The sequence below is a fragment of the Bombina bombina genome, chromosome 7 (genome assembly GCF_027579735.1).
Source record: "Bombina bombina isolate aBomBom1 chromosome 7, aBomBom1.pri, whole genome shotgun sequence".
Taxonomy (NCBI): Eukaryota; Metazoa; Chordata; class Amphibia; order Anura; family Bombinatoridae; genus Bombina; species Bombina bombina.
The window spans coordinates 274,519,234-274,529,839 of NC_069505.1; positions in this window are offsets into that span (position 1 = coordinate 274,519,234).

Sequence of the window (10,606 nt, forward strand, 5' to 3'; positions counted from 1 at the left end):
CATTACTTCTAAATAATCCATGATTTTAGTCAAATCATGCCAGTTGGGAATGTTGGTTTGTTTCCATAAGCGAGCGATAGCAAGCTTGACAGCCGTCAGTAAATAGATGCTGAGGAGACCCACAGGGGAGAGAGGGCACCCCATGCCCAGGTGAAATAACACTTTTTGTGGTTCCAACCAAAGGGTCGGATCTATCTCAGAGCATCTGTGAGAAAGCATATCCCACAGAGGTTTCAGGGCAGTGCATTCCCACCATATGTGTCTGACTGCAGCCTCTCCAACAAAGCAGGGAATTAATGGGGGAGATTTTAAAGAGTCTCAGTGAGGTCATGTGTCATTGCATGCATATCTTAAGATATAATTCCAGTAGTGTAACACAGTGAAGAGCCTTTTTAGTCACTATCATTGCTTTAGACCATTCTTCTGGGGTGGCTTGAAACCACAGATCTCTTTCCCACGTAATTATATAGGCCGATTTAAGATAAGTGGGAGGGTTCAAAATATCTTGGTAAGATATTGATAGAGCTTTAGGGATTTTTTTGCAGTATGCCATCTCTGTTCCCAGCCTGTTGGAGGGCGTAGGGGTAGGACTGTGAATCCCCATGAATATAAGAGACTCTTCAGTCTCCAAAACTCAAACTGTAGTAGCTGAGAGGGCTGAAATGTGGAACGGAAGGTTACGAGATTCATTAGCTGTCCATTAGGAAATAGGTCTTGTATGTTAATAATTCCATGGGAATGCCATAATGTGGGTTGTGAGTCCTGAAGGGCACATAGCAGGCCTGAGAGTGTGTGGATCGGGGAAGGGTGAGGGGCTATTTTGGGGAGTGAGTGGATTTTATCCCAGAATTTCAAGGCTGAAAGGACAATGAAGTTCTGAATATCAAGAGAGGCTCTGCTATGCTTAGGAATCCATAATAAATCTGACAGTGTAAGTGGATAAGGTAAGGTAGCTTGCTCTAGGATCCACCATTTGCAATCAGAGGTCTCAGAGTTCCATGGGAGGATATGAGCCAATCTAGAGGCTTCATGGTAGTATGCTAAATTAGGGGCGCCAGCACCCCCACCCAGTAGTGGTTGTTGTAAAATCCTAGTAGCCACTCTCAGGTGTTTATTTTTCCAAATAAATTTGTTACAGAGAAGTTGGAATCTCCCAATGAGGGATTTAGGAATAGGTATCGGCAATGTCCGGAACAGATAAGTGAATTTGGGAAGGAGGGTCATCTTGAAGGCTGCTACTCTGCCCAGCCACGAGATACTAGGGACGTTCCATCAATCTACAGATTTTTGGAAGGAGTGGAGGAGGGGATAGAAATTAGATTCAACAATAGTCGAAATGTTATAGGAGAGGAAGACTCCTAAGTGTTTGAGGCATTGTCGCGACCAATTGAAAGTGTGTCTCTTTTTGAGGGTAGAAAATTCTAGGTCAGACATGTTAATAGCGTAAGCATCCATTTTATTCATATTAAGTTTATAGTAGCTAACTATGCCGAAGGTTTGTAGAAGGTCAAATAGGATGGGTAAAGAGGGAACCGGGTCACTTAAGAGTACTGTAAGGTCATCGGCAAATAAAGCGATTTTATGAGTATATTCATCCAGGTTTATTCCTTTGATTTCATCATGAGAGCGAAGGGCCACGGCTAGTGGCTCCATCGCCAACGCAAAAATCAGTGGGGATAGGGGGCAGCCCTGCCTTGTGCCGTTGGAGATTGGGAAGGAGAGAGATAGGAAACCCAGGCCTCTGACTGATGCTGAGGGAAACGTGTAAAGGATTTTATCCAAGTGAGAAAGTGGGATGGGAAGCGAAATTTGTTTAGGACTTCAAAAAGGTTTGACCAATTTACACGGTCGAAGGCCTTTTCCGCGTTGAGGGCCAAGGTGGTGCACGGTATCCTTCATCTTTTGGCCCAAAAAATATATTTAAAAGACGTCTAGTGTTGTCGGGTCCTTCTCTGCCAGGTGTGAATCCAACCTGGTCCCAATCTAGTAAGGAAGGGAGAATACAGTTGAGCCGATTGGCCAATACCTTAGCGTATAGCTTTGTGTCTAGATTTAAGAGGGATATAGGGCGGAAGTTTTCGCAGACATTGGGATCTTTACCAGGTTTCAGAATAGTTACTATTGTGGCGGTCAGAAATTCAGGGGGAAAAGAACCTTTTTCCCCTGCCAAAGAGAAGACTCTGGTGAGTAGAGGAACAATGAGGGGACTAAATTGTTTGCAGAAAATAGCAGTAAAGCCATCTGGGCCTGGGGCCTTATGTTGTTTTAATGATTTGATGGCTGATTTTATCTCTCGTGAAGTGAGAGTAGCATCCATATACGTTTTCTCATCTTCAGTGAGTGCTGGGAGAGAGAGTGGATCAAAGCCTTAATACTTGTAGGTGTGGTTATATGGCAATCTGGGGAGTTTTTTAGATTATAAAGGTCCTGGTAATATTTAGCAAACGCCTTCCCAATGTCCGCAGGCAGTCGGACTGGGCCAGTTTGTGTTTTGAGGTACGGTATTCGGGCATCAGCCGTTCTTTGCTTCAATTTATTGGCCAGGAGGCGGTCTGCTTTGTTACCTTTTGCGTAGCATAATTGTTTGACTTTTTGTACCTGCCATTGTAATCTGGCATTTTCTAGATTGGTAATTTGGGCTTTCACGTCTTTTAATTGCAATAGGGAGTTTGGGTCAAGTGTGTTTTTTTGTTGAAGAACTAAAGAGCGAAGTTTTATATGAAGTTGTGAAAGCGTCTCTCCCTGTGTCCGCTTATGTTTGGATGCTAGCTTAAGAAAAATGCCTCTAATGTAGGCCTTAAGTGAGCCCCACAGACAGTGGTCATTAAATGCCCCATTATCGTTGATTGTTATGAATTGTTTGATTTCTTCTTTGATTAAGTTAATATTATCGGCCTCTGCAAGCAGATATTCAGGTAGCTTCCAGGGAGGTCTGGAGGTCAAGGTATTGGGGGCGTGCACTGTTATATGTACGGGGGAATGGTCTGACCAGGTGCAATTTGAAATCTATGCAGATTGGATAAAGTCTAGTAGACGCGGCTCACAGAAAATAAAGTCAATGCGTGAATAAGAATTATGCACCGTAGAAAAGTATGAGTAATCTCTAGTAGCAGGGTGTAGCGAGCGCCAGATATCAAATTGTGGTGTGCGAATAAAGTATTGAATTGCTTTGTAATCTTAAGCAGAGGGGGATCAGAGGCCCTGTTTCTAGGGGAGCGTCTGTCTAGAAAGATGTCTAAAACCATGTTAAAGTCCCCGGCTACAAATAGATTACCAGATTTATGGGAGTCTAAAAGGCGTAGAAACTTCCTAAGTGAATTGTTTTGCCCAGAGTTGGGTCCATAATATGATGCTAAGGTATATAGAGTACCCTCGAGCTTACAGTTTAGAATCAAAAATCTTCCTTGGGGATCTGTATGTACACTCAATTTTTCAAATAGAACACTCTTATGTATAAGAATTGCTACCCCTCTGGATTTGCTTGTGAAAGATGCAGTCTCAACCACTGGATACTGCTGGGATTTAAGGGGAACTGGGGTACCCTCCACCCAATGGGTCTCCTGTAAAATGCCACCTTAGATTTTGTATGATTGAGGAAGCGTAGGAGTCTGCTTCATTTATTGGGGGTATTGAGGCCCCTAACATTATGAGAAGTGAATGACAGAGCCATATTCTATAAGAGTGTATTATAAGAAAAAGATAGAATGAGGAGTGATAGGGAAGGAACAGGGAAGAGAGAAAAAAGAGAGGGGGAAAGGAAGAAAGAGAGAGAAAAAAAAGGAAAAAGGGGGGGGAGGGGAGAGGTGGGGTATAAGATATTCGGTGCTTATCCTAGAAAAAACAGGGGATAGCGCTCGTATTAAAGTAATAGGGTTGCGGTATAGACAAGAAAAAACGCTTGGGTAGTCTCCTCTAAAAGAGGAGCATGTTATGAGTGTGGGGGGGGGGGATGTATATGAACTAGGGAAAGGCACTAAGTGCCTAATATGCGTATTTACCTGGGGAAGTGTAACCCGAGAAAAGAGGATTGAAACTATAAGAGCTAGTTTGAGTATAAGGAGAGTAAGAGGGGATAAACGGCCATAGAGGTTCGCCCACCTTTGGTCAGTATGGAGTGTGGCCATGGACCACAGTGGTAAAATTGTGCAGTGTTTTTGGTGGAAAGTGAATAAGGGTAGCCTCGGCTGTAGACTGTGAGTCTGTGAATGTCTGAGATGTAGGAAATTAGTAATTTTGTATGCAAGAGAAGGACTATATGTCGTCTGCTAATGTTCATAGGATGGGCTAGGGCTTGGATATAGGGATGTATTAATATGGAGTGTCCCTATTTGTAAATTGAGATTGAACGCGGGTGAATACTTAGTTGAGTATTATATATGGTGGAATTAGTAGGGTTTAAGGGACCAAGGTGATTTGTTGTAGATGCGAACATACCTATGCATTCTAAACAATTCAATCTAACATAACAGTCAAGAAAAGTTTACAAAGTCACACAATAACAAAGTGAACCCACCTCTGACATCCCTGCGAGGTGTGATGTGTTGGTGGTTATAAAGGCTTCTGATTATAGTGTCAAGTGAGACTATTGATTGACTATGAGCATGTGTAGTCTAGTGTGGGAGGGAAGGTCGAGCCTATTTGACATTTACGAAAGCGTGGTCAAAGCTTAGGTATAGGATTTGTGTGTAGGGGAATGATAGAAGCGAAAGATCCGAGGTGGGTTCACATACAGTAAGACAGATTTAGAAAAATATATGTGTAAAACACACAAGAGGGCGCTAAATAACTACTAATGAGTAAAAAGTATATAATACCCTTAAAATAGATATAAAATATATACAAAATTGGAATAGAACGTGGACTCTCACCATAAAGTGGATATAGTGAATGATAATAAGTCCAATATATGTGCACAGTGATCAGTACATCAAATGTCCATAGAATGTTGGCAAACAGATCCCTTCCAATAATATTGAACTCTCCTCTCTCAGGTGCCCTCTTCTCTCCTTTGATAGCTGAAGACGGATCTATGGAAGTGAGGGACAAACAAAGGCGACCAATGTGTGTATCCAATGTAATGGTATCCCACCCTGCACACGTATTCTATACCCAGGGTACTCACACTTTTACTGAGCACACCAATGTGCTGGTAGGCGCAGACTGGCTATCTGAGCAAACCAGCTTGCTCTCTCCGGTTCACTCTCTCACGGTGGTAACAGTCAGACTCCTGGCCGCTTGCCTCCTTTGACAATGTTACTCTCAACCGCCAACAGGAACTCACAGATAACCCCAAGGATTGGTAATGAGAATATACTTGTAATGGAATCACATACGATGATATAAAATATACTTTTTAATCATTGTTAAAAACAACCATACAGATTCCACAAGTAAAAACCAGATATGTACTCTTTGCTACGTGTTTCTCGGCTACAACTTGGCCGTTTCTTCAGGCATAATTGAACAAACATTTGAATCGGCTATATATTGCCGCTCATTACCAATCTTAAAATACCCCCCTCCCCCCATTTCAGCCAATGGGTGTGTTGCCTGCAGCCTCTAGCTGTTAGTAAGCCCACAGCTGATACTAAATAACACAGTCTAAATCAACCCATTCACAAATATCAAATATAAATATGTTAATACAAAGTTACCAATATTATCATCTACTTAAGGCTATTGGAAATCAATACATTTAAGTGAAATTTTACTTACATATACACTATATTTCAACATTTAGTCTATCAAATGTATATGACTATTTCTCAAATGGCATCAAAGCTTTTTTATTGAATACTATACAAATCACCTCCAATATGTACCAATAGGGATTGAAACAGCCTCCATTTTTTTAAAAGAATAAAAATTCATTACGCTAGCGATTTAAAGGCATAAATACTAATTTAAGTTGTGATACAATCTATACTAATTTATAATATACTGGAAGTTCTCACAATCTATAACTTTCTTATATTATTTATTAGGGGAACCTAATGTTCCTCCATAAATTATGTTATATCCTCTTGCGATTATTCTCTAACTAAAATTGGCCTCTTTTTCTCATTAGAGGGGTATACCCTATATGGGGTTATACAAAAATAGAAATATATATAAAAAATGTATGTAGAAATTGTATCATAACTTAAAATGAGCCACCAAATGAAACTACAATAATCTATTTATAGACCTAACTTTATTGCGTTTGTCAATTAAAGGGATATAACGCTACAATTTCCAGAAGTATTCAATATACAAATTTTGGTACCTAATTTAGTTAGAATCCTTTTAAATTCATCTATTACCCTGTAAGGGATACATATTGTTATATATTCAGTTATCCTAAAAAGTATATCTAAGGTTAAAACTGAACGTAGACTATATAGGAATGCAGTATAAAACCTCCCCCAAGTGAATGTGAGTTTTTTTTAGATCCAAATAAGAAACATCAATAGTAAATACAATGCAGTGAACAATTATAGTTCCCATTCCTATAGAAAAGTGAATTTCAAATATAATACAACAAAATATAGAGGATCATAAATAGATCCCTCAATAATAGGTGTAGGAGAACTGTAAAATAACAACTTAAGGTTCAACCAGTTCTACCTTTGTTATATGCATATCGTCAGATATGTGATACTAAGACAGATTTGAACATGTAGAATAACATTATATAACAAGTACAAGAATTATATAGTTTAACACATACTTATCAGTCCTTTCAGCGAGGTTCCGCCTCTGGGAGGATAGATAAGCCCATAAGGAAGAGACACCTAAAAGAAAAAACATCATTACCCTAAGCAAAGTCCATCAGGAACTGGAGAATTTAGGAAGATGTCAAGTTAAAGTCTATCCATATATGGTTCAAGAGTCAGTAATAGTAGGTTTCCTAAGAGGAAGAGACACCCACTTAGGTGCCTTGGCATTCAGTTGTCGAGATTGATGGGGTGTAATGGCGGAATCGTCATCAGAGTTAGTGGTCAAGTTCCAAGATTTGAGCAGGTCTAAACCCTGGGTGACGTTGTGAGCATTAAATGTTTGATTGTCCTTAAATATTAGCAGTTTGATCGGGTAGCCCCAGCGGTAACTAATATTTTTCTTTCTCAGTATGGTAGTGACGTCTGTATATGTCCTTCTTTGTTGGAGGGTTCTTGCGGAGAGGTCTGGGAATATTTGCAGGTTGCAAAACTTCTCTGGTAGTATAGGCTGGTAGTATGTGCCCTTTGAACCCTTTCTTTGTAGGTAAAATAGTGTAGACGCACTATGACATCTCGTGGTTGCTCTTCGGATAGGCCTTTAGGTCTCAGAGAGCGGTGAGCTCTATCTATCAAATTTTCTGATTCAGAAGAAACTGGGGCCAATTGTTGGAAAAGGTCTTTTAAGAAAATCTGGAGATCATTAGAAGAAACAGATTCCAGAACCCCCCGGATTCTTAGGTTGTTGTGCCGGGATCTGTCTTCGAGGTCTGCAATTTTATCTTCAACAGAGTCCATATATTCCGAAAGATGTTGAGCATATGTTAAACAGTTGGATTGTTCTGTAGCTAAATCTTCACAGCGTCTTTCAAGTGTATCAATACGTTCATTGGTGGAGGAAATTTCCCTCTTGAGTTCTGCAGTAGAAGCATATAACTTAGCTGCAAACGATGAATGATGATCATCCAACATATTCTTCAGGGAATCTAGTATGAAAGTATTTGTCACAGTTTCTCCTTGGCTTTGTTGCATGTTTTTCAACGCTGAAAGAGGGAATTCGGCTTAATCAGAGCCAGAGGAATCAGGGGGTTCAGACAAAGTGTGAGGGTCTGATGGAAAAGGGCTAAAGTGGTCCATTACGGTTTTCTTGGGGGGATACTGTGGTTTATTCTTCCTCCTTTGTGATTGCGACATAGTTATGCTGGTATGATTTAAGGTAAGTCACAGCTCACAGCATCTACTTCCAGGTTTAATTTGTGATATATGGGTTCTTCCCAGAGAGATCACTCACTTAGACGTAGAGAGGCAAGTTGTTGTGAGAGGTTCATAACACCAGTTGTAAGGTGGGCCTATCTCTACAGCCGAAAAGTAATTTTAATCTGATTCCATACTGAGGGAGCTCAGACTAATATTGAAATATAAAGCCAGATGCGGGCAGCAGACTAGTAAAAAGCTGAGACCATATGTGATACTGGATGGCTTGTCAGGTAAAATTTACCCCCAGGGAGAGATGTTATATTAGAAATGTAGGCAGAATGGCAGGCACTACACACATTAATGGTATGCAAACAAAAGTCCACAATTTATTAAAAAAGAACACGGTAAATACTAATCCAAAAAATTCAAGAGCAAAGTGGAACAGTTCATCAGTGGAGCTTACAGATAAAGGTGGTGTGGTCAGTGGTGAGAGTTATATTCCTTGACATCATGATATCTAGCCTTTTATAGCTATGTATAGCTTTCAGCCCCTCTTTCCAGTGCAAGGTTTTATTAAGGTTGGGGCAACGGATGCTAAGTTTTCAAATTAGAATAACACTTCTATATAGGATGTTTATATGGAACAGTCTATAGGTACCAGATGAGAGGTGATTAGAGGAGGCATATAATAAGTTATTCCAACACACTGTTAACGTGGCATGTAGGGTTGAATTGAGGCCCTACAAGCAAAGGCTGCAGGTCTAAATGTGCTGTTGTGTCCAAAAAGGAATATGTTGCAAAAGGGACCAATAGACCTCCTTTAGGTAGCAAGCTATTATGTAAATACTGTAGGCCCACACTACCAAGCATATTCATGCACTGGGAATAAATATGATTGCGTCAGTACAAACCAAGGCCCTGGTGTTATAGGCTTTAAGATATAGACAAAGCTGTGGCGTCTATATTTAGGAGCAGTGTCTCACCTCTATGTCTCTCCGGTCTGTAAGGAAGATCTCCCTGTTGAGAATAGATGGGTCATCAGCTGAGGCCGGAGGAAAGTTAATATCTGCCATTCCGTGGATGACGGTGAGGAACCAAGATGGCGCTGCCTTAAAGCGGCTTGCAGTGTCGGAGCAAGAGTAAGTTCGCCTGTGGGTAAGCTGGGCAGCCAGCCCAAAAGTGTGCTCAGAGTTGCGATGCATTAGTGCAGGCTGGTTCCGGTATCCTCAATAGACTGCAGGGTGTGTCGATCTCCTCAGAGCCCCAATGTGGGGGTTTTTGGTCCCAGGGTCCCACCGCTGCTGTTCCGTATGCTAAAACCGTTAGCTACAGTTGTTTGATGTGATAGGAGGGATGAAAAAATGAGCAGGGTTAAATATAAGGGCAAAAATAAAATAAAAGGGAAAAACTATAGGAAATCAGAGGAAATTAGAGAACTTAGAGTGGGAGCTCACTAAAAGTGCGACCAGCTTCTCCCGGTGTTGGCTCCGCCCCCCTCCTCCTATAACTTGTCCTATAGTTCCATATAACCTCCCCCTATAACTTGTCCTACAGCTCCTTATAACCTTCTCCTATAACTTATCCTACAGCTCCTTATAACCTCCCCCTATAACCTGTTCTATAGCTTCATATAACCTCCTCCTATAACTTGTCCTACAGCTCCATATAACCTCCCCTATAACTTGTCCTACAGCTCCACATAACCTCCTCCTATAACTTGTCCTACAGCTCCATGTAACCTCTCCCTATAATGTGTCCAACAGTTCCTTATAACCTCCTCCTCTAACTTGTCCTACAGTTCCTTATAACCTCCCCATATAACTTGTCCTACAGCTCCATATAACTCCCCCCCATAACTTGTCCTACAGCTTCATATAACCTCACCCTATAACTTGTCTTACAGCTTCATAAACCTCCTCCTATAACTTGTCCTACAGCTTCATACAACCTTGCCCTATAACTTGTCCTACAGCTTCATATAACCTCCTCCTATATCTTGTCCTACAGCTCCTTATAACCGCCCCCTATAACTTGTCCTACAGTTACATATAACTTCCCCTATAACTTGTGCTACAGCTTCATATAACCTCCTCCTATAACTTGTCCTACAGCTCCATATAACCTCCCTCTATAACATGTCCTACAGCTCCATGTAACCTCCTCCTATAACCTGTCCTACAGCTCCATATAACCTCCCTCTATAATATGTCCTACAGCTCCATATAACCTCCCCCTATAACTTGTCCTACAGTTCCATATAACTTCCCCCTATAACTTGTCCTACAGCTTCATATAACTTTCCCCTATAACTTGTCCTACAGCTCCTTATAACCTCTTCCTATAACTTGTCCTACAGCTCCATGTAACCTCCTCCTACAACTTGTCCTATAGTTCCATATCACCTCCCCCTATAACTTGTCCTACAGCTCCATATAACCTCCTCCTACAACTTGTCCTATAGTTCCATATAACCTCCCCCTATAACTTGTCCTACAGCATCATATAACCCCCCTATAACTTGTCCTACAGCTCCTTATAACCTTCTCCTATAACTTGTCCTACAACTTCATACAACCTCCCCCATAACTTCTCCTATAGCTCCAAATAACCTCACCCTATAACTTGTCTTACAGCTCCATATAACCTCCCCCTATAACTTGTCCTACAGCATCATAAAAGCTCCCCCTATAACTTGTCCTACAGCATCATAAAAG